Source organism: Dromiciops gliroides, chromosome 3 (assembly GCF_019393635.1).
Source record: "Dromiciops gliroides isolate mDroGli1 chromosome 3, mDroGli1.pri, whole genome shotgun sequence".
Taxonomy (NCBI): Eukaryota; Metazoa; Chordata; class Mammalia; order Microbiotheria; family Microbiotheriidae; genus Dromiciops; species Dromiciops gliroides.
The window spans coordinates 241,882,702-241,904,095 of NC_057863.1; positions in this window are offsets into that span (position 1 = coordinate 241,882,702).

Consider the following 21,394-nt stretch of genomic DNA (forward strand, 5'->3'; position numbering starts at 1 on the left):
TGAAATGTGAATTGCCCATCCCAAAATGAAGTAGAATCCCAATTGGAGAATGGCTAAACAAACTTTGGTACATGAATATAATAGAGTATTACTATGTTCTAATAATTGATAAATATAATGTGATAAAGAAAAGCATGGGAAGATTAATGTCAACCAATGCACCATGAAGTAAGCAGATCTAAGAAAACAATCTGAGTGACTAAGACAATATAAATTGAAAGAATTACCACACATATGCAAAAATCTAAAGTCAATGTTGCAAAATGCAATTTTATTGATATATTTCATTTTGCCTTGGAAGAAGACGTGAGAAAATATCCACATGTTGCCCCATTATAGAGGTGGGGGAGTGTCCACAATTAATGTACATTGCCCATATTTTGAGAAGATTTTTTTGAATGTATTGATCAATTACAAAGATTTTTTTTCTTCTTTGTCTTTAAAATACAATGTATTTTATGGGATGGTTCTCTGGAAGGAGTAGGGGATGAAACACTGTGGAAAATTATGTCAATGTTAAGAAAATGAAATATATCAATAAAATTTATTTTTAAATGGCAATATGTAAGAGCTATTTAACATTGTGGTGAAAAGATATAAACAATTACTTCCTTAAAGAAGTGTAAATTATTAACAACCATATGAAAGAGTCTTCAGAATCATTAAAGATAAAAGAAATACAAATTGAAACAACTGGGAGAGTTCATCCAAAACCCAGATAACATACAAAGATGACATTAGGTGGAAATAGTCAATGATGGAACATATATGGAAAGATAAGCATAATAATACACAGTCAATTGATCCAGTCATTCTAGAAAGCAATTTTAAATTATGTTAGCACAGTTTCTGGCACATCATAAGTGTTTATAAATATATATTCATTGATAAACTAAAAAATAAACATGATTAAATTTCCCACAGTCTTAGTCTAGGACTTCAACAGCTAGGCATATGCCTCAGAGAAGTAAAAAATAGAAAGAACAATCCTATATACATCAAAATATTCATAGCAATTTTTATGATTTCAAAGAATTGGAAACAAATGATTATTTGTGGAGTGGATAAACTAACTGTAGTACATGAATATAGTAAAATATTAATTAATCTGTTGTAAGAAATGAAGATTAAGAAAAATTCAAAGAAGCATGGGAAGACTTATAAAAACTGTTGCAAAAAGAAAAAAAAAGCCGAACTGGGAGACTAATATACAGATAGATTATAACAATGTAAATGGAGAAAAAAAATAAAACTCATGAAATTATAATAATCAGGCTTGGCCCCAAAGAAAAGATGAAGAAACGCATTTCCCTTCCTTCAGTGCAGAGATGAAGGAATATAGGAATGCAACATGACACATGTTGTCAGACTCAATAATTTACTTAGATTTTCTGAACTCATTTTTTAAAAAATTCTTAATTGGAAGGGGACTGTGCTAAGCACTTTTCAAACATCACCTTATTTTGTTCTACAACAACCATGTGCGGTACTATTTTGATCCCCATTTTAGAGATAAGGAAACTGAGGCAGACAAAGGCTAAGTGACTTGCACAGGTTCACACAGCTAGTTAAATGTCTGAGACTGGATTTGAACTCAGGTGTTCCTGACTCTAGACCTAGTTCCCTATCTACTGCAAAGGATAGAAGGGATGGCTCTCTGGGTAAGGGAAAGAGATATTCAGAAATGAAGCTGATATGAAAATGAAATATATCAAAACTCTTTTTAAAAGAGGATTTGGGTTATCACAAGTTCATTATACATCAACAATATGGTGTAGTAGACAAAAACAAGTAATGTAAACTGTAATGTATACTGGACTGTGCCTAGTAATTGTGCTCTACATAGTCACCATCATAAGCAAACCATGGACTTACGTATACCTGTCTCTCCTTTTGTTGCACATATATTCTCTCCAGGGCCTGCATCAGAGTTCACAGCAAGTTAGTCTCTGAAATGATAAGTTTCCATATTTCTGAAATCTCATTAATTTCACCAAAGACAGTATGATGGTAAAAATTGCGTGCTATGCTGCATAACTGAGAATATATTAGTGATATATACAATAATTCCAAACCATACCCAGAGTATAATGACATATAAATAATAAACGAATGTAAATAGCTGATTACATTAGACATTATTACATAATCTTCTTTTAGACATTATCACATAATCTTCTTTTAGCAAGTAAACCATATCATCTTATACATGAATTCTCTAATATAACAGTAGCAGATACTTAAAGTGGTGATTAATTTATCAAAAAGAAGTAAGACTTCAATTAGCAAGATTCAATATTCAATGTTTTCAGTGAGGTATCAAGCAATTTCTGGTATTTTTTAGTTAAACAGAACAACATACAAGAGAAAGGAGAAAATAAATAAATAAAACAAAACTCATTAGAACTCATGGTTCTCTCAAAAAGAAAGAGTAAAAAAAAAAAAGAAGAATTCTGGTAGCTTCTGAGGCCCGATAGCCTCACCCACAGCATATACTTAAAATGTCTTTGAATAATCACTTAGTTTACAAAATTTAGTTTTAAAGAAAAGCAAAAGAAACAAAAGTCAAAAAAAAACCCAAAGCAAAACCAAAAACAAAAAATAAAAAGCAAAAGATTCGCTAAGCACCCTTTTGTGCTCTTAAAGAACTTAAAGGTGTGGTCAATTCCAGGTCTTTTCAGTGCCTTTCAAAAGTCAAAACAAAAACAAAAAAAAACAAAAATCAATTAAAAAAAATAGTTGAGGTGGGCCAGAAAACTAGTCCATGTGCTTTAGTGGTTTGCCTGTAGAAGGAAATGCTTGTTAAATTATAAGGTATTTAAGCTGCTAGAGTTTGGGGTATGCCACATTGTTTTAACTGGTTCCCCAATTCTCTGCATGCCAAAGTGGCAGGGGTTTCTGAATTGTCATTGATCTTTCTAATGCTGTCATAATGTTCTTTATGGCAGAAAATGTGGAGTTCTCTAGCATCAGTTTTGTCTGTGCCACTGATTTTCAATAAAGGCTGATTTAATTGATGAACCACAACATTCAGCTGATGCTGCTTAGCAAATGCTACAATTGTATCATTTCCTCCCCACTTTCCAAATTTCTTTAATTCATCAACATATTCTTCAAAAGGGGAGTCATTTACTATAAAAGACTCAAAACTCTTGTCTATGGTTAATCATATAAGAAGCAGCTTCTTGTCTGTGTCTGAGATGATTTCTACAGTGACCTTCTAGCTGGTCTGCTAAAGCCCTAAAAGGCAATTTCCGTCTCCTGATACTTTACGAAGACTGAGTCCCAAAGCATTTAACTGATCAGTGGGATTATCAAATGGGAACTGTCTATTTCCTCTGAACTCTTTTTGCTCTTTAACAGTTGCTATCGTTAGGGTTTTTACCTCTTTAGCGTCTACCTCAGGTCTATCTGAAATCTCTTCACCTATGAATGGTGCAGGCTTTACATGAGAGCAATGAATCCATGAGTCTTTTTCACCAATTTTAATGGCAGTAGGAGTTGTCAATAATACCTGAAAAGGTCCTTCCCAGGCAGGTTGGGTTCCACTGGTTCTCTGAAAATTCTTTACATATATTTTATCTCCTGGGTTGAAGTTATGCAATGAAAAGTCTAATGGTCCTGCCTGGACCACAGCTCCTGCCTCATGGAGTTCACGTAGCCTGGTCTGTAATTCCTGTATATAGGAGGCAACAGAAGTATCACCTCCCACCAGTGATGTATAAACTGGGGAAAAAGTTTTAGCTTGGATAGGAGGGTGACCAAAAAGCATTTCATAAGGAGATATATGAAGTTCTCCTCTTGGTCTACTGCGTAGATAGAATAATGCCAATGGTAGAACATCAGGCCATTTCAAATGGGTTTCAGTACATAATTTGCCAATCATACTCTTAAGCTCTTTATTCATACGTTCGACTTGGCCTGAACTTTGTGGGTGGTAGGGCGTGTGGAATTTTGGAGTCACTCCCAAGAAAGAGTAGATTTGGGATAAAATCGAATCAGTGAAATGTGTGCCTTTGTCAGAATCGATGCGGGCTGGTGGGCCAAAACGAGGTACTATCTCTTTAAGAAGAATTTTGGCAACAAAAGCAGCTGTGGCTCGGGGGCTGGGAAATGCCTCTACCCACCGAGTGAGCTGATCAACTATAACAAGGCAAAATTTATAATGTCCTGCTTTTGGCATAGTAATATAATCAATTTGTAAGTGCTCAAAAGGTGTATATGCTAGAGGACGCCCTCCATAAACTTTGGCCTTAAAAGCATACTGATTATAAGACTGACATGTGGAGCAGCCCGAGCAGATTCGAGATGCTGTATTAGTCACACCTGGTGCTATCCAGGTTCTCTTAATAGAGTCTACGATGCCTTGTGTACCAAAATGGCCTTTTCTGTGAACATAGAGGCATACCTGGTGGTAGAATTTCCGGGGAAGAAATGGCTTACCTTCCGGAGACACCCAGATGCCATTGATCTGTTTCGCCTTAAATTTCTTTTTCCACTTTTCTACTTCAGAATCGTCATAGGTTAGGTTGGAAGGAATATCCTCAGAAGGTGAAAGGTTAAATACATGTTCAGGAGCTTCTAATGCAGCAAGCTTGGCTGCAGAATCGGCTCGTGCATTTCCCTTTGAAACAGGATCACTATTCCCTGTGTGGGCAGGGCAATGTACAATGGCTAGGGAAGAAGGCAGTTTCAGGGCATCTAAGAGGTCCTTGATAAGGTCCCCATTGGCAATAGCCTTGCCCGAGGATGTTAGAAAGCCTCGTTGACGCCAAATCATACCAATAAAGTGGCATATGCCAAAGCCATATTTCGAGTCAGTAAAAATGGTGGCACTCTTATCTTTGGCTATATTACAGGCCTGTGTAAGAGCCACAAGTTCAGCAGCCTGTGCACTAAAATGGCAAGGCAGAGAAGCTGCCCAGAGGGTGTCATAATCAGAAACTACAGCAGCTCCAGTAAAACGGGTTCCCTCTCTCATAAATGAGGAACCATCTGTATAGAGGACAAGATCAGGATTTTCTAAAGGTGTATCAAAAAGATCATCACGGGGTTTTTCAGCCATATCAACTAAAGAAGCACAGTCATGCAACGGTTCCCCCAAGAATGGTAAGTTAGGGAGTAGTGTTGCTGGATTAAGAACTGTGCAGCGTTTTAAAGTGATATTCTCATTACCTTACAGGGTTATTTCATACTTAGCCAGCCTTTGATCTGAAAAGGCTTGTGTCCTGTGACGTAGTACGAGAGCCTCCACTTCGTGAGGGCATTGCACAGTTAGAGGGTTACCTAGGACCAAATCAGAGGCTTTTTCTACCAAAAGGGCTGTGGCCGCCACTGCTCTAAGGCAAGGTGGTGCTCCAGCCGCTACAGGGTCCAGCTGAATTGAATAGTAGGCTATAGGGCATTGGTTAGGCCCCAGTGACTGAGTCAGAACTCCAGAAGCCACCCCCCCTTTGTTCATGCACAAAGAGAGTGAAAGGCTTACTATAATCTGGTAGTCCTAGGGCAGGTGCTGATAACAAGGCCCGTTTTAATTCTTTTATGGCTGAGAGATGCTGGGGATCCAACTGTAAAATGTCTGGAACAGAACTTTTTGTAAGAGCTATGAGAGGTTTAGTAATTTCACCAAAAGAGGGTATCCATTGTCTACAGTACCCAGCTGCTCCCAGAATGGCTCTTAATTGCTTCTTAGAAGAGGGGGCAGAAAATTGTTGAATGGCCTGGACTCTCTTAGAAGAGACAGAGCGAGTTCCAGCAGCCAAAATAAATCCTAAATATTCTACCTGGGGCTAACACCATTGTACCTTTGTCTTGGAAACCTTGTGTCCTCTCTTGTGCAGCTCCAGCAGTAAGTGACGGCTATCTTCCTGACAAATTTCAGCATTAGGAGAGGCCAAAAGTAAGTCATCAACATATTGTACTAGTGTGGATCCTTTAAAGGTAATAGAGGCCAGATCCTGCTGTAAAATTTGGGAAAATAATGTGGGACTGTCTACAAATCCCTGTGGGAGTCTAGTCCAGGTCCACTGTCTATTTTTCCAGGTAAAAGCAAATAAATATTGGAAGTCCTCATGTACTGGTATGGAGAAAAAGGCAGAGCAGAGGTCTACCACTGTGAAACACGTAGATTCATAGGGAATTGATGAAATTATCGTAGCCGGTTTTGCGACTATAGAATGCCTAGGAATAACATAATTATTAATCGCTCTAAGATCTTGCACAAAACGATAAACAGGTTTACCATCTGCCCCAGGCTTGGGTTTTTTAACTGGCAAAATGGGAGTATTGCATGGAGAGTGATGACATGGAATAATAATACCCTGGCTTTTCAAAGCCTCAATTATAGGGGTGATCCCTTCTATTGCTTCCCTAGACAATGGATACTGTGGAATGGAGGGGGGTGGCCCCCCCTTAACTTTAAAGGTAACAGGCATGGCAGACTTAAGGAGCCCCACCTCATTAGGGGATGAGGCCCATAAAGACTCAGGAATGTCAGAGGGGATTTTGGATACCTCCCCTGCTGTTCCTTGAGCTTCTGTAAGTAAAATTGGTAATAAATGAACAGTATCCTCTGGCAATTGTAGGGAGACAGCCCCATCTGGAGCACAAGATATGGTTGCTCTAAGCTTACAAAGGAGATCACGACCTAATAAATTTACAGGGGCATCAGGCATGAGTAAAAATGAATGTTCTACTGTTAAGGGCCCCATAGATACCATGCGAGGATTCAATTTTGCCACTCTCTGGCTCTTTCCTGAGACTCCCACTACATTCAAAAATCCTACAGGTCTACACCCAACATCTGGTTTGCTTACTAACACTGATTTAGAGGCTCCTGTGTCTAGCAGACAATCATAATAAGTCTCCCCCACTTTTAGGGTGACATGTGGTTCTTTACTCTGGGGAGGTGAATGGACTGGTACAAGGGCATTCAAAAAATCTGGATCTGGGAATATATGGCTTTCATTATCTATGTTCCATTCCTCCCCAAGACCCCATCAATCCTGTGCCCTCCTCTGAGAGGGACCTTGGTCACCATTATTCTGGTACTGCCTTTCTGTATTCCTCCGAAAAGATCTATTCCTATTTTGATTTCGCCTGTAATTAGAATTAGAATTTCTTCTCCAAGTCCTACATTCTCTCAATTCATGTCCCTCCTTATGACAGTAACAACACACCTTAGTGTCCTTGTTCCGGTGTTCACATGGCTGACAGGAACAACACACCTTAGTGTCCTTGTTCCGGTATTCACATGGCTGACAGGAACAACACACCTTAGTGCCCTTGTTCTGGTGTTCACATGGCTGACTGGAACAACACACCTTAGTGCCCTTGTTCTGGTGTTCACATGGCTGACTAGGAATCACCGGTGCCAGAATGCTCTGTTTGGGGTGATCTGGACCTGTCTCACGTGAGTCAAAGACATAATTTGCAAGTTCCTTAAGTCTATCAGCTGTTAAGCTCCTCCAATCTGGACATTGGGTCAGAAAATATTTGCGTACTTCTGGCAGTGAATTACAAATAAACATGTTGAGAATAATATAAGAATCTTTTGAATCAATTGGATCTAATCTGGTGTATTGCCTGGCGGTCTCACAAAGCCTATCGTAAAATCTGCTTGGTCTTTCATTAGCCTCCTGAAATGTGCTCATAAATTTCGTCCAGTTTTCGTGTTTTCTAGAGCATAATTCCATTCCCTTCAGAAGTGTTTCCCTAGCATCCTTTAATCTTTGGAAATCCCTGTCATTATTATAATTCCACTCTGGATCCTTTAGAGGCCATTCCTCATCGGCCTTACCCTTCGCAACAAGGGCATTTCCTGCCGAGATAATATCTGTCATCTCAGTTGGGGACAGTAAAGTTTCCATAAGGCAAGTAACATCAGCCCAAGTGGGTTGATATATATTAAATATAGTCCTTAACTGTGAAACTACACCATTTGGATGTTTCTCAAAACTAGGGAAGATTGTTTTCCATGAGCTCAAGTCAGTTGCTGTAAAGGGGTGATATTTTCTAACCTGAACTGATACTCCCTTTTTATTAAATTCTATATCTTCCTGCAAGGGAAGTAGTTTCAGCTTATTTGATTCTAAAGACTGGCCAATATCCGTTTCTGTAACTGGGTTACCTTCAGCAGAGGGAGCCATCTTAGTGTCTCCCTCGCCACGTGGTCTACCTTTAATCTCTTTCCACATTACAACCATGGTAATGCCCATAATGAGAGTTATAGTCATGTGAACTATCGTGAGTATGGTATTACAATTTATTTCAACTGCAGGCATAAAATTCCTACTAATATTAAACACATTTTCAGTGGAGACAGTTACACTCATACCATTATACCAAAAAGATTTTGCTGTGTGAGTGAGGAGGAGACCTATAACACAATGAAGGAATACCGAGTAAACTAGATGTCTAAGTTTGGACAGTATGGTACCCCAACATGCTCCAATGCAAAAAACCGAAAAAACCAAAGGGAAAATGACATATTCGATCATATTTTAAACTGGGCTGGCTTTTTCCTTTAAAACAAGGCTTTTAGAGGCTTAAAGTCTTTAAGGGAGATTAGACAAAGGGAAAGTCCGTGGGGGGGGGGGTATTTGGAAAATCCACCGAATTAGCCGGCTTATGGCCAAACTAGGGAGGGTGGGAGGGTCCTTAAGGTCCCTTCGGGGTCGCCAAACTGTGAGATTTAAAATTGGATATTAGATCATAAATCTCCCCTACTTAACCTTTCCCTTAATTTATCTCCCAAACTAGTAAATGGAAGAAGCTTTTGGTTTTCTAGATAGACCTTTTTATTTATTGTTATGGTAGTCACAAGGTGATGTTGATTAGAAGGATAGGAAAGTAGAAACACAATACAAATCGTCTTAAGTCTAAGCTTAGTCTATATTCCTTATAAAAACTCACCAAACCGAAAAGGCCACCTTTGGAGAGAGAGCCCGTCTGTGCCGCGCCATCAGGAGTCCCGCCAAGCAGGCAAAAGCCTCACTTCTGTTCTCTCCACCCCGGAAGTCGAGTCCCGCAGGCAGTCTGACATGCGCAGCAGGCGGACTGTTCATCTCCTCCCCAAAAGGGTGGTCCTTGAAAAACTGGCGTCTTTCAGTTATCCTAACCGACTGTTAAAAACTTTCATATTTTACCACAAGTACATTATATATAATAACAGCAATATTATAAAGATTATCAACTGTGAAAGAGTGTTATCCTGATCAATACAATGATCAATGATAATTCCAAATGACCTATCATGAAAAATGCTATCCACTTATAGAGAGAAAAGTGAAGATCTCTGAATACAGATCAAATAATCTTTTTTCCCCACCTTATTTTTTCCACAAAATGGCTAATATGGAAATATCTTTTGCCTGAGTTCATATGTGTAATGAGTCTATTATTTCTTGTTTCTCAATGAGTGGGAGAGAGGCAGAGAATTCAGAACTGGAAATAAATATTTCTATATTTTTAAAAGTTAACAACATAATATAAATGCGTAATAAATTTGGCTTGGTTACTTTCAAAACTGTCCTGCTTGTCTCTCTTTGCTTCTAAATTTTCTTTTATTTCCTTCTGTGCATTTAAAAATGTTTCAATGACATTTCTTTCCTCTTTTTTGTTAATTTTCTCCCTTTGTTGTTCTTGTTGCTTTTGTTTGGTTGTTTCAATTGTATCTGACTCTTTATGACCTCATTTGGGTTTTTCCTGGTAAAGATACTGAAGCAGTTTGCCATTTCCTTCTCTAGCTTATTTTACAGAAGAGGAAACTAAGGCAAACAAAATTAAGTGATTTACCCAGGGTCATAGAACTCTTAAGTGTCTGAGGCCAGATTTGAACTAAGGTTTTCCTAACTCTAGGCCCAGCATTTTATCCACTGAACCACTTAGCTACCCCTAGCTTTTCCCTTTCTCCCCCCTCCAAATCTAATCCCAATGAAGAAAAACACAATTCTTATAGAAAATAAGGATACTGAAGAAAAGCTAATCCACACATCTGTCTTGTCCAGAAACATGTATGTTTCAATCTGCACCTTGATTCTATCACACTGTGTTCAGAATTAGGTAGCAAGTTTGGTCAACAGACCTATGGAATTGTAGTTAGTCATTTCACATGTCAGTGTTCTTAAATCTTTCAATGTTATTTTTCTTTATAATTCTCTTGTAACTTTATAAATTGTTCCCTGGCTTTGTTCTAGCCTCACTTTGCTTCATTTGATACGCACATTCCCAGGTATTTTCTATGGGCACTCCTTTTGTTTCCATTTTTTTGCTACCACAAAATGGGCTGATATAAATATTTTTACATGTGGATCTCCCCCACCCCTTTGACTTTTGTGTAATATAGATTATTGGGTAATAACTGTAATTAATGGTGGTCCAAGGGTACATACAATTTAGCGATTTTTTGGGAAGAGTTCTAAAATGCTTTCCAAAATGGTAGGAACTATTAGACTATTAATATGCCTGTCCTCCCACAGGCCATTCAACAAATGCCATTTCCCTTTTTTTCATCTTTGGCACACTAATAAATATCAGGTGATGTTTTTGGGTTTGTTTCTTAAATTTGGTTTTAGTTCCCTAATTTAATTATTTAGAGCAGTTTTTATATTACTGTAGCTATCTTGGCCTTTTGAGAACTGCTTGTTCATATAGTTAGACCATTCATCTGTAGGGGAATAGCTGTCATTATTACATATTTGAATTGGTTCCTTATATATCATGTATTCCATACCTTTATCATGGAACTTGGGGCAAGATTTTGTGGGTATTTTTACCCAGTTTCCCTTCTCATTTTAACTGAATTGATTTTATTTGCATAAAGACTTTTTAATTTTCTATAATCAAAATTGTCCATTTTGTCTCCTATGATCTCCTTTCTTGTTTGTCTGGAAATGAACTCCTTCCCTTGTCACAGTTGAGAGAAGTATATTTGTTTTTTGTTTTTTTTTGCTGGGCAATGAGGGTTAAGTGACTTGCCCAGGGTCACACAGCTAGTTTCAAGTGTCCGAGGTCAGATTTGAACTCAGGTCGTCCTGAATCCAAGGCCATTGCTTTATCCACTATACCACCTAGCTGCCCCCGCCTCTCTGTTTTTTTTTTCTTTGTTTTTTTTTTTTTTTGTGGGGCAATGAAGGTTAAGTGACTTGCCCAGGGTCACACAGCTAGTAAGTGTCAAGTGTCTGAGACCGGCTTTGAACTCGGGTCCTCCTGAATCCAGGGCCGGTGCTTTATCCACTGCACCACCTAGCTGCCCTCTGCCTCTCTGTTTTTAAAAATAATGTGATTTTTTTCTATCTAAGTAAGGCATCCACTTGGAGCTCATGATGCCATGTGAGGTGAAATCTTGATTTAACACTAAATTCTGCCAGCCTCCTTTCCAGTTTCCCAAGCAGCTTTTGTTGAATGAGTTTTAACTCCAATAGTTATGGTCTTTGTGTTTATCTAACACTATTCCAATATGTTCATTTTCTTCTGTATTTGGTATACCTCTCCTGGTCTACAGATCAATAAACTCTTTGTTTTTTCCCTAGCCCAATGACTCTGAATATGCAAATTTATTTAGGCAGTATTGTCATTTTTTAAAATAGTGACTCAACTCAACCATGAGCAATTAATATATCTCCACTTATTTAAATCTATCTTTATTTCTTCAAAGTTATATTTCTTTAGTTTCTGAATTAAATTCCTTAGTGGACTTCTAAATATTACTTACATACTGTCATTATTTCAAATGGAATTTCTCTTTCAATCTTTTCCTGCTGGGTTTTGTTGGTAATATATAGAAAAGTTGATGATTTATGTGGGTTTATTTTATATCCTGCTACTTTGATGTAGTTAGTAATTGTTTCAACATTCCATCTCCTGCCTCCATGCCTTTGCACCATCCTATGATTGTATGAATAATGAAGGCATATGTTATGGTGCTTGCTTCCACCTGTTTCTAATTAACCATTTCAGGGTATCTTTGGTCAATATGTCTGAAAGCATGATTCAATAAACAGACCTGTTCTTTAAAGAAGCCAGACTAATTTATACTATAAGCTATATACATTGAGCAAATGTATTAAGTTGAGCATATTATTTATCATAAACTAAAGACAGATTACTTCAAAGTCTTGACTTAGTTTCACCTACCATTTTAAGAGATCACTGTGCCTCTAATTTTGAGACTAGAATGATAATGAACCAGTTGGTGATGGTAATGGCATTGCTTTTATTTCTTTGCACCAGGACAAATTTAAAAATCTCAAACTCTAGAAACATCTTTGTCATCATACAGCAATGTAGAGGATCACCTTATTTAGTGGTGTTCTAAGAGCTATGGCTTATTTTTGTTTTAATTACACCAATTAAATATTGTTGGGTTTTTTGTGGGGCAATGAGGGTTAAGTGACTTGCCCAGGGTCACACGGCTAGTAAGTGTCAAGTGTCTGAGACTGGATTTGAACTCAGTCCCTCCTGAATCCAAGGCTGGTACTTTATCCACTGTGCCACCTAGCTGCCCCCACACCAATTAAATATTTATAAGGATTAAGTATTTGGAAAATATTTAGCACTAAATTATAGAATCTTAAGTTTTATCTTACCCCAGAGTTTAAATGAACTTTGTGAAATGAACTCCCTCTTCATATAGGGAACCCACTACAACATATTTGAAAAAATGGTCATCTAATCTCTACTTCAACCCTTCTAGTAAAGGGGAACTAAGAGCTATGCAATAGTTCATTTGATCTGGAAACAGTTCTAATTGTTAAGAATTTCTTCCTTGTATTCATATATAAATAGCATGTATCTGCAGGCCAGCATGGCAGAGTGAGTATAGTGTTGAACTTGGAGCCAAAAATATGGGTTTGAATTGTTGCTCAGACACTTGCTATGTATGTGATCTAAGGTAAGTCAAACCCTTGAGAGGCCTTAGTTTCTTCATCTATAGAAGTTGCATCAGATGCCCTTGATGGTCCCTTTCAGCTCTAAATATATGATAATAAATAGATAGATAAATGAATGAATGAATGAATGAATAAATGATAAATATATGAATAAATTATGCTTTTCTATAACTTTCATTTATCAATCCTATTTTGCCTTCCAGACTAACAAAAAATAAGTATAATTATTCTTCCTGAGGAGAGCTATTCAACTATTAGATGCTGACTGTCATGCCTCTCTTAGTCCTTTTCTCTAGTCTAAGCATCACCAGTCCCTTCAACTGATCTTAACAGATATGTTTTAATTCCACTTGTAATCCTAGTTATTATTTGTGCTTCAATGAATCTCAGAGTGTCGTCTGTAATTGACGATATTTCTTGAGACTATCTGACTAGTTCAGAATTCAGCAGGACTTGTTGTCTTTTTTCTTTCTTCACCCTAAACTTTTATCAACATGACTAGGATCCCATTAGCTTTTATAACAGCCATGTCACAATGTAGGCTAATATTGAGATTGTAGTACACTAAAACTGTAAGGGGTTCTTCACAGGAATTGCCATTGATGTCAAGACTTATTCTGTACCTGTGTGATTGATTTTATTAAACTGAGTATAATACTTTACATTTATTAGTATTAAAAACAATGTTTATTTTATGTCCATCCTTCTAGCCTGTCAAGGACTTTATGGATCTTAATGCTTTAGCATTTTTTAAAATGGAAAGATCATTTCATTTAAATTAGGCAAGGCAATCTGAAGATCTAAATCCATCTATATCATACATACTGTCTCGTTAATTTAGTGATATCGTGTTAAAGTGTTCCAATAAAATATTCATTGAAAAGAACAAATTTGCATAGATGAAGCTCAAATCACTTCTTATCACATTTTGAGTGAATGTCTAAAGTGTTTCATTTATGAGAATTTCACTGTATTCAATGTTGTCCAATATAAGAAGGATATTGACTAGGGCCTAGAAATCTTTTCCACATAAAGGGTATGTGACATCCCATTAATATTGCATACAGGATCTGACCTTTGTTTATAGGTATGCTGACTTACTCAGTCAATTCTCTATGCAGCTCTATTCCAATGTATAATACATAACCTATTTTTTCTTTATATGTTTATGATTTTTATAAACATTTTATTGATATATTATCTTTATGTCACATTTCTAAATTTCCTCATGTATAAATTAGGAGATGAATGCTAGACTTGATGATCTCTAATGTCTCTTTTAGGTCTAAGTCTAAGAGCCTATAATGGTCTTGACCATTGGACTAGATGTCTAACTTCCTTATGAACAAAAACAACAATGCCAACAACCACAATCATGACAAAACATCAACCACTTCATTCTCTTCTAACATTAAAATAGAAAAAAAATAGCTGAGAAAACCAGAACATTAATTGTCTCAACCAATGTATAATCTGTTCTTTTTCACCTTGCATTAGCTACAGATTTGATAGACATTTATTTATCTTTAACCAAATCATCTATTTAACAAGGGTAGAACTAATGATTAAGCCCTGTGATATACTTCTGGTTGTCCAAGTTGACATGAATCCATTCACTAAAAATCCCTGTCTTTGATTTTTAAATTAGCTATACAATTCACCAAAACTATATTTTTTTCATCTTGTTAATAAGGATTTTATGTGACACTTTGTCAAATGCTTTGTTCAAATTCAGATATGATATATTGATAAAATATAACTTATAAGCCTATCAGAAAGGTTTATTTTGCTATGACTTGTTCTTACTGAACCTCTGATAATGCTGATATTGTTGCTTTCCTTTCCTTGTTCATCTAAATCATATTTAATAATCCATTCTAGAATGGTAATGGAGATTGGCATCAACTTTACTGATCTATAATTTCTATAGAATCTACCCCCTTTCAAAAATCAGGACATTTGCCTATCTGAAATCACATAGCACATCATTTCATCTCCATAACTCTTCAAATATCAATCAAAGCAATATTTTGCAGAGCAGTCAGACTCAACTCAGTTATATTATAAAAAGAAAATTGAACTTGGGAATCAGGATCATTGAGTTCTAGTTAAAATTTTACTATTAAGCTGCTGTGGGATATTAGGTAAATAATTTCACCCCTTGGGGCTAGAGTTTCCTCCATCCGTGGCACTGGAAAAATCATTTAGTATTGTAGGATATAATTTGCATAAATTTGACAACTTAAACCCATTTAACACAGTTAGGTGTTCCCTTACTGTTATCTCACTCATACAAGGCTTCAATTTCCTTTTAATGCTTTTTCTATCCATTTCAGTTTGGCATTTTTCTCCTTTACAAAATGGGATGTTCCTAAAGTCCTTCTGTGGCACCTTATTATGGAGTGGAGATGAAACTAAGTTCTATGACAATAGGGCAAACTCTGGCAAATTCTACCAAGCAGGAATGTTTTTGTGTATGGTTCTAGTGACAGACTATCTCAGTTTTACAAGGACCAATACAGCTAAGTTTTGGAGACGTTAATCACCTGTAATTTGGCCACTAGGTAATAAAGTTAACCCTGGAGAGCAATGAAACATAAAAATGTCCTGAAGTCCTATTGAGTACTCTTAATATTTCTACAGTGATACTAGTAGAATAATTTAAAAAAAAAGGTGTGGGGGGGGCAGAGGGCTCTAAAAATAAGGTGTTTTTTTTTAAAAAACATCTATGCTTTCTAAATGCTGGGATGCTAATGACTTGCACATTGATACACTAAACAGAAAAACTGAACCACATTGATATTGGCATTATTACAAGAAATGAAGCCAGAAGAAGTAAATAAGAAACAGTTAAATGGAAGTATGACTCAGGTTCTCCCTAAGGAATCTATTTTTTTAAAAAGAGATTAGTAGTATTAGTTTCATCATGCACTGAAGGGCAAAAGATACAACCTTCCATAAGACACTTGGTCAGCTCACATTTCAGTGTTAATGATTAGCATGAGCAAAAGGGGACCACCATTCAGATAGCTGAAAGTTATGCACCCACATCTGCAAGAACTTGACAAAATTTTCTGAAGCAAGTCTGCATCAGTGGTGATATTCAGAATCTTGAATGCAAAGTTAGACAAAGGGAAAGACAGTGAAAAATATGTTGGAAAAAATGCTTCAGGATCAAGGGACTAAAAGAGACCAAAATTATTAAGTAGTCTGTATATGATGAATATTTTCTATAAGAAAATCGTTATAAGGTGGTGCACATAGTGGACATATATTAACAATAATGAAATTAAATATATCTTAATAGAAAATGAGTGCTTTCGGCCATGGGAGTCATTTGAGAATATGTTGTGTGTTGTAATGATTGGAATGACGCCACCTACTGGAGACTTGCTGTGGGAAAGCTCCACCATGAGGAAAATGCCTCAGAGGCATTGTGGCTTTTCCTTGGCGTCAGGAAATGACGTTTGTTCATGGGTACTGTCTATCAAGGCTACCAGCCAATCAACTTGAGGAGCCTCCTATGGTCTGGGAGGAGACAGGAAGGAGGAAAGGGAGCCTGCACAGAGAGTGCTGGGGCTTTTTGGCTTCCTGACTTGATGGTGGTGGTGGCAGAGGACTTCACAGGAAATTTGAGGAAAGATAGGAATGCCAGGCTGTTAGAATTCTGTTCTCAATCTTTTTCTTTCTATTTTCCAATAAACCCTTAAAAACCTAAACTCATTTTATCAGTGATTTTTAGTCAGTTTCCCCCAAAACTGGGGGAACAGATTAGAATCCACATTTAGAATCTTAAATTACAGAGTGTATAGAGTAAGATCATCTTGTAACAGTCAAAATTGGCAATACGTTAGAAGAAAGATAAGAATATATAATTGCAATAGCTCCAATATAGTCCTTTTTAATCAGGTTTTTAAATCATGAAATAACCTATAGATAAAATGAAAAGCATTGATTCTTTATTAATGATTTTTAAAAAAATTCAATATTTCTCTGAATTACTTATATTTATTATTTCCCATGTTGTTTTAAAAATCCATTATATTCGGGGCAGCTAGGTGACACAGTGAAAGCACTGGCCCTGGATTCAGGTGGACCTGAGTTCAAATCCAGGCTCAGACCCTTGATACGAGCTGTGTGAACCTGGGCAAGTCACTTAAGGTCCTCATTGCCCTGAAAAAAAAAGTCCATAAAAAAACCATTATATTCATAAGCCATCATTTGCTAATTGATTCCCTAATCAATGGTACTGCTTCAATTTCTATATTTTGCTTCTACAAAAAGAGATAACGATATTGGTATATACATGATGCTTCACTGCCTTTTTACTTCTCTGAGATACATTCTCATTAGTGGGATTGTTGGGTCATGAACAATTTAATTACTTTCCTCCCATAATTTCAAATTATTTTTCAGAATTGGTTAGGCAAATTCATGACTCTACCAAGTTCCCTATCAACTTTTCTTAAACAAATTTAACTAATATCAAATGGTCACCAAAATGAAGACTTCAAAGCAGCAAATGTTTGATTTCCTTTTTTTGTAAAATGAGGAAGTTAGATTAGATAGCCTGTAAAGTCCCTTCCAGCTTTAGACATATGACCTTATGATCTCTGACAAGCACAAAGACATGACTGACAAAGGCTATAAAATTATAGGTAGCTAGGTGGCCCAAGGTATAATAGAGCACCATTCAGGAAGACTGTAGGTTAAATCCAACTTCAGACACATATTAACTGTGTTACCCTAAGCAAATAATTTAACCTCCATTTCCCCAGTTTCATTGTCTACAAAGTGGGGAAGAAGAAGAAGATGATGATGATAATGTATGCATGTACACATAAATATGTATGTATATGTATATTTGCATGCCACCCAAAGATTGTTGTGAGAATAAAATTAAACTTTATTTGTAAAGGGCTTTGCAAACCTTAAATTTTTCTTATATAATTCCTAGATATTATTATTGTAAGTTGTATTACCTTAAAGCCAGTGAAAAGCAGTGGGGGAGAGAATAAGTCTGCGGAAAGATTTACATGATATCCAACAAAGTCAAATTATCTTGAGGGTATTTAGAAATGAAATTGAAAGGACAACAAATAGATGTGAAGAGAAATACGTTTGCCAGGATTTCTATAAAGACCTCTCTAACTCCTCAAAAACAGTGGAATATTTGAGCTAATACCCTGGTAGCCAATGTGTTATGTGAAGAATGAGAAATAGAACTCAAAAAATTGGCCAGAATAGCAAGTGGCTTTGATAAAATATAGGGAGATATCACAAGGTAACCCAACTTGAGACACCTTTAGTTTTCCATTTTCAATGGCATTAGGTAAGATACTGGATATTATTGTAGAAATAGAGAAGTTAGAAGATATTAGAAACTGTGGACTCACATGCCCATTTTTTTCTATGTGATCCTACACTTGGAGATGGCTTTCCTTCCATTAGATTGTAAGCTCCTTGAGGGCAAGGGCTGTTTTTTACCTCCTTTTGTATCTCCACTGCTAAACGGTGCTTGGCACACAGTAGGCACTTAATAAATTGTTTATTCCTGAATCTAGGGCCGGTGCTTTACCATCTAGCTGCCCTGTTGACTAACTATTATTAATCCTTAGCTGGCCTTTGACGCCACAAGTAAACAGAAGTATCTGTATGGTCTAGTAAAGGAATGGTCAATTTTCCTTGAAGAAGTGACCAAAACTCCTTCAGTAAAAATGCAATTGAATAGAGGTATCTAGGTGGCACATTCCAGGTTCAAAACTTATCTCCATTAATACATGTTTATTCAGCACCTTTATATTAATGAGTCTTATTTAGACTCACTTTTTGCATCATACTCTCTGTAAGGATGGCAGCTGCTGCCCCACCTGGTTGCATATTGGTTACACCTGGTTGCACCTGTCTGACAGAGACAAGTCTGTTTTAGTGAAGTTTTCCGAAGAAAGAGATAATAAAGCTTTGATTCTTCAGAGACTCTCTAGTTCAGGCTGTGTCTACTTATGTCTAACTTAAATCTCTTCTGCTGCAGTCCAAAGAATATAAATTTTATTTGTATCATGCAGTGACTGTTTGTTGTTGTTTGTCCTTGGTTCTGGAAGACAGCAGAAAGATGATATCTTGACTTGAAAGTGAATTGGACTTGAATGAGACTGGTGACTTTGTACAACCTAGAGTGACTATGCTGTTCTGTTGAAAGATATTTTTGGAAAGAAGATTAGAAGATTAGTCCCACTCTACAGTCCAAAGACCATCCCACAATTCTGAGAGGTATATATATATATATATATATATATATATATATATATATATATATATATATATATATATATTCCAATTAAACCAAATTGGAACTACAAGTCTCCCACAAATTGCTCTGAGGATAAGAGTAGCATCAAGCTTGTTAAAGAGGCTTTTTATTTTAGTCACATGGATCATCTTGTATATCAAGGAAAATCTGCTTCATTGTCCTTTGTCCATCCAAATTATATAGTCGTTTTTGGAATCAACAGTATGAGGCCTGGAACAAAATCTGCCAAAAGCTCAGGGGTTATATCAATAGCTATTGTGTCATATCTATACATCTGCCTGTGGGATTCAGAAGAAGGAAGTGAGATTGAAGTAACCCTGCAGCTAATAATGCTAAATCAATGTCAAGGCATCATGCGATGAAACTTTCATCTTTTCACCTTCTCTCCCACCTTAGGTTGCCACAGTACCCTCAAAGCAAAGGTTATTTTGGGGTTTTTTTCCCCAGTGTGAATAAAAAAAAATAACAATTATATCCTCTGAAGAAGATTCCATTACATTATCCAATATTGACATTATCACATTTAAGTCTCTTTCAGCCTGTTTTGGCATAAGAGGGCCTGTTTAAATCTTTTCACCTAGTTGTTTTGTTTTTAACCTTCAAAAATATTATCTACTGAGATCTTGAATTCATTACTTAAACATAGGAATGATTATCTTAGAATCAGGGATGATCCTTCTCATCCAAATGAGATTAAAACCCATGTCCTCTCATAAATTCTACATAGCTGATCTACCCAACACACTGTAGGCCTTGTTCTTGGGCTTTTACAAGGGATGCCATTGAAGCATTCAGGCCATTCATATGTTATGCTTTGCTCTTGATACCTGGCTTGGGCCAACTCTTTTCTGATCAAGCCATTCTTGGACAGTTCAATATGTCTCTTCTTTATTTATTATAGTAGTTAATAGTATTATTATTAATAATAATAATAATAGCTGGCATTAATATGTTGTTTCACAATATCCCAGAAACACTGTGCCTTATTATCCTTGTTTTGCAGATGATGACGATGTGACAGCGACAATGATGATGACAATGGATACTTCTATATTTCTTTAAGACTTGCAAAGCTTCTTTATATACCTAGGTAGTGTAATGAAGAGAGGACTGGGCCTGACAGTCATGATGATTTAATGAAATAATATTTGTAGAGGGCTTAGCACAGTACTTGGTACATAGTAGGCACTTAATAAAAGTAGGTTCCCTTTCCAACAATCCTGTGAGGTAGGTGTTATTATTATCCTCATTTCATAGATGAGGAAACTGAGACTGAAGGAAGTTAAAGGGACTTGTCCAGGGTCACACATCTAGTAAGTGTGTGTGTGGCAGGATTCAAACTCAGGTCTTCCTGGCTCCAATTCAGGCACTTTCCACTGAGCCACCTGTCTGCCCCAATCAATGTCATGAAAGATTAAAGAAGGAAATGAAATCCAACTTACAAAAGATATAAAGGGAAAAAATACAAATACAACAGGATCTAGATTTAAGAATAGGAGTAATATAGAATAAGACAACAGCAGAGTGATATATAGGCAATCTCTAAGTATTTCCAAGAAGCCTTGCATAGAACACAGTGACCTTTTCCCTGCATTGCACTTCCAGAGGAGAGAATAAAAGTATGTCGATTTCACCCAACTAAGTGGAATTTTTAGTAAAGAATGAAAATTTTTGAGGGAATTTTGTTATTGTTTTTGGTTTTGTTTTTTTGCAGGGCAACAAGGGTTAAGTGACTTGCCCAGGGTCACACAGCTAGTAAATGTCAAGTGTCTGAGGCTGGATTTGAACTCAGATACTCCTGAATCCAGGGCCAGTGCTTTACCACTGTGCCACCTAGCTGCCCTCTTTTGAGGGAATTTTAAGCATAGCAATGTGTTATTAAGGGAAATTTGGGGAATACCTTCTCTGAGAGCTTTTAAAAATAGGATAGAATATGACAGATATATTTTATCCATGATCTTTCTTGAAAGAAGGGGGATGGACAAAAGAACTCCTTAATTCTTTAGTATTCCAAAATTTCATAGTGGCAAGCAAAGAGAGGAAGATTTATTTTGCCTCCCATTCAATTTTACCAATTATTTCTTTGATTTTTTGCAAATCTATCCAGGGATTGTTCTGGTTACAAAATGAATGATGCTGATATTTCCCATTAGGTTGATTTAGGTCTCCAGTGATCTGAACTGTACTTTTTAAA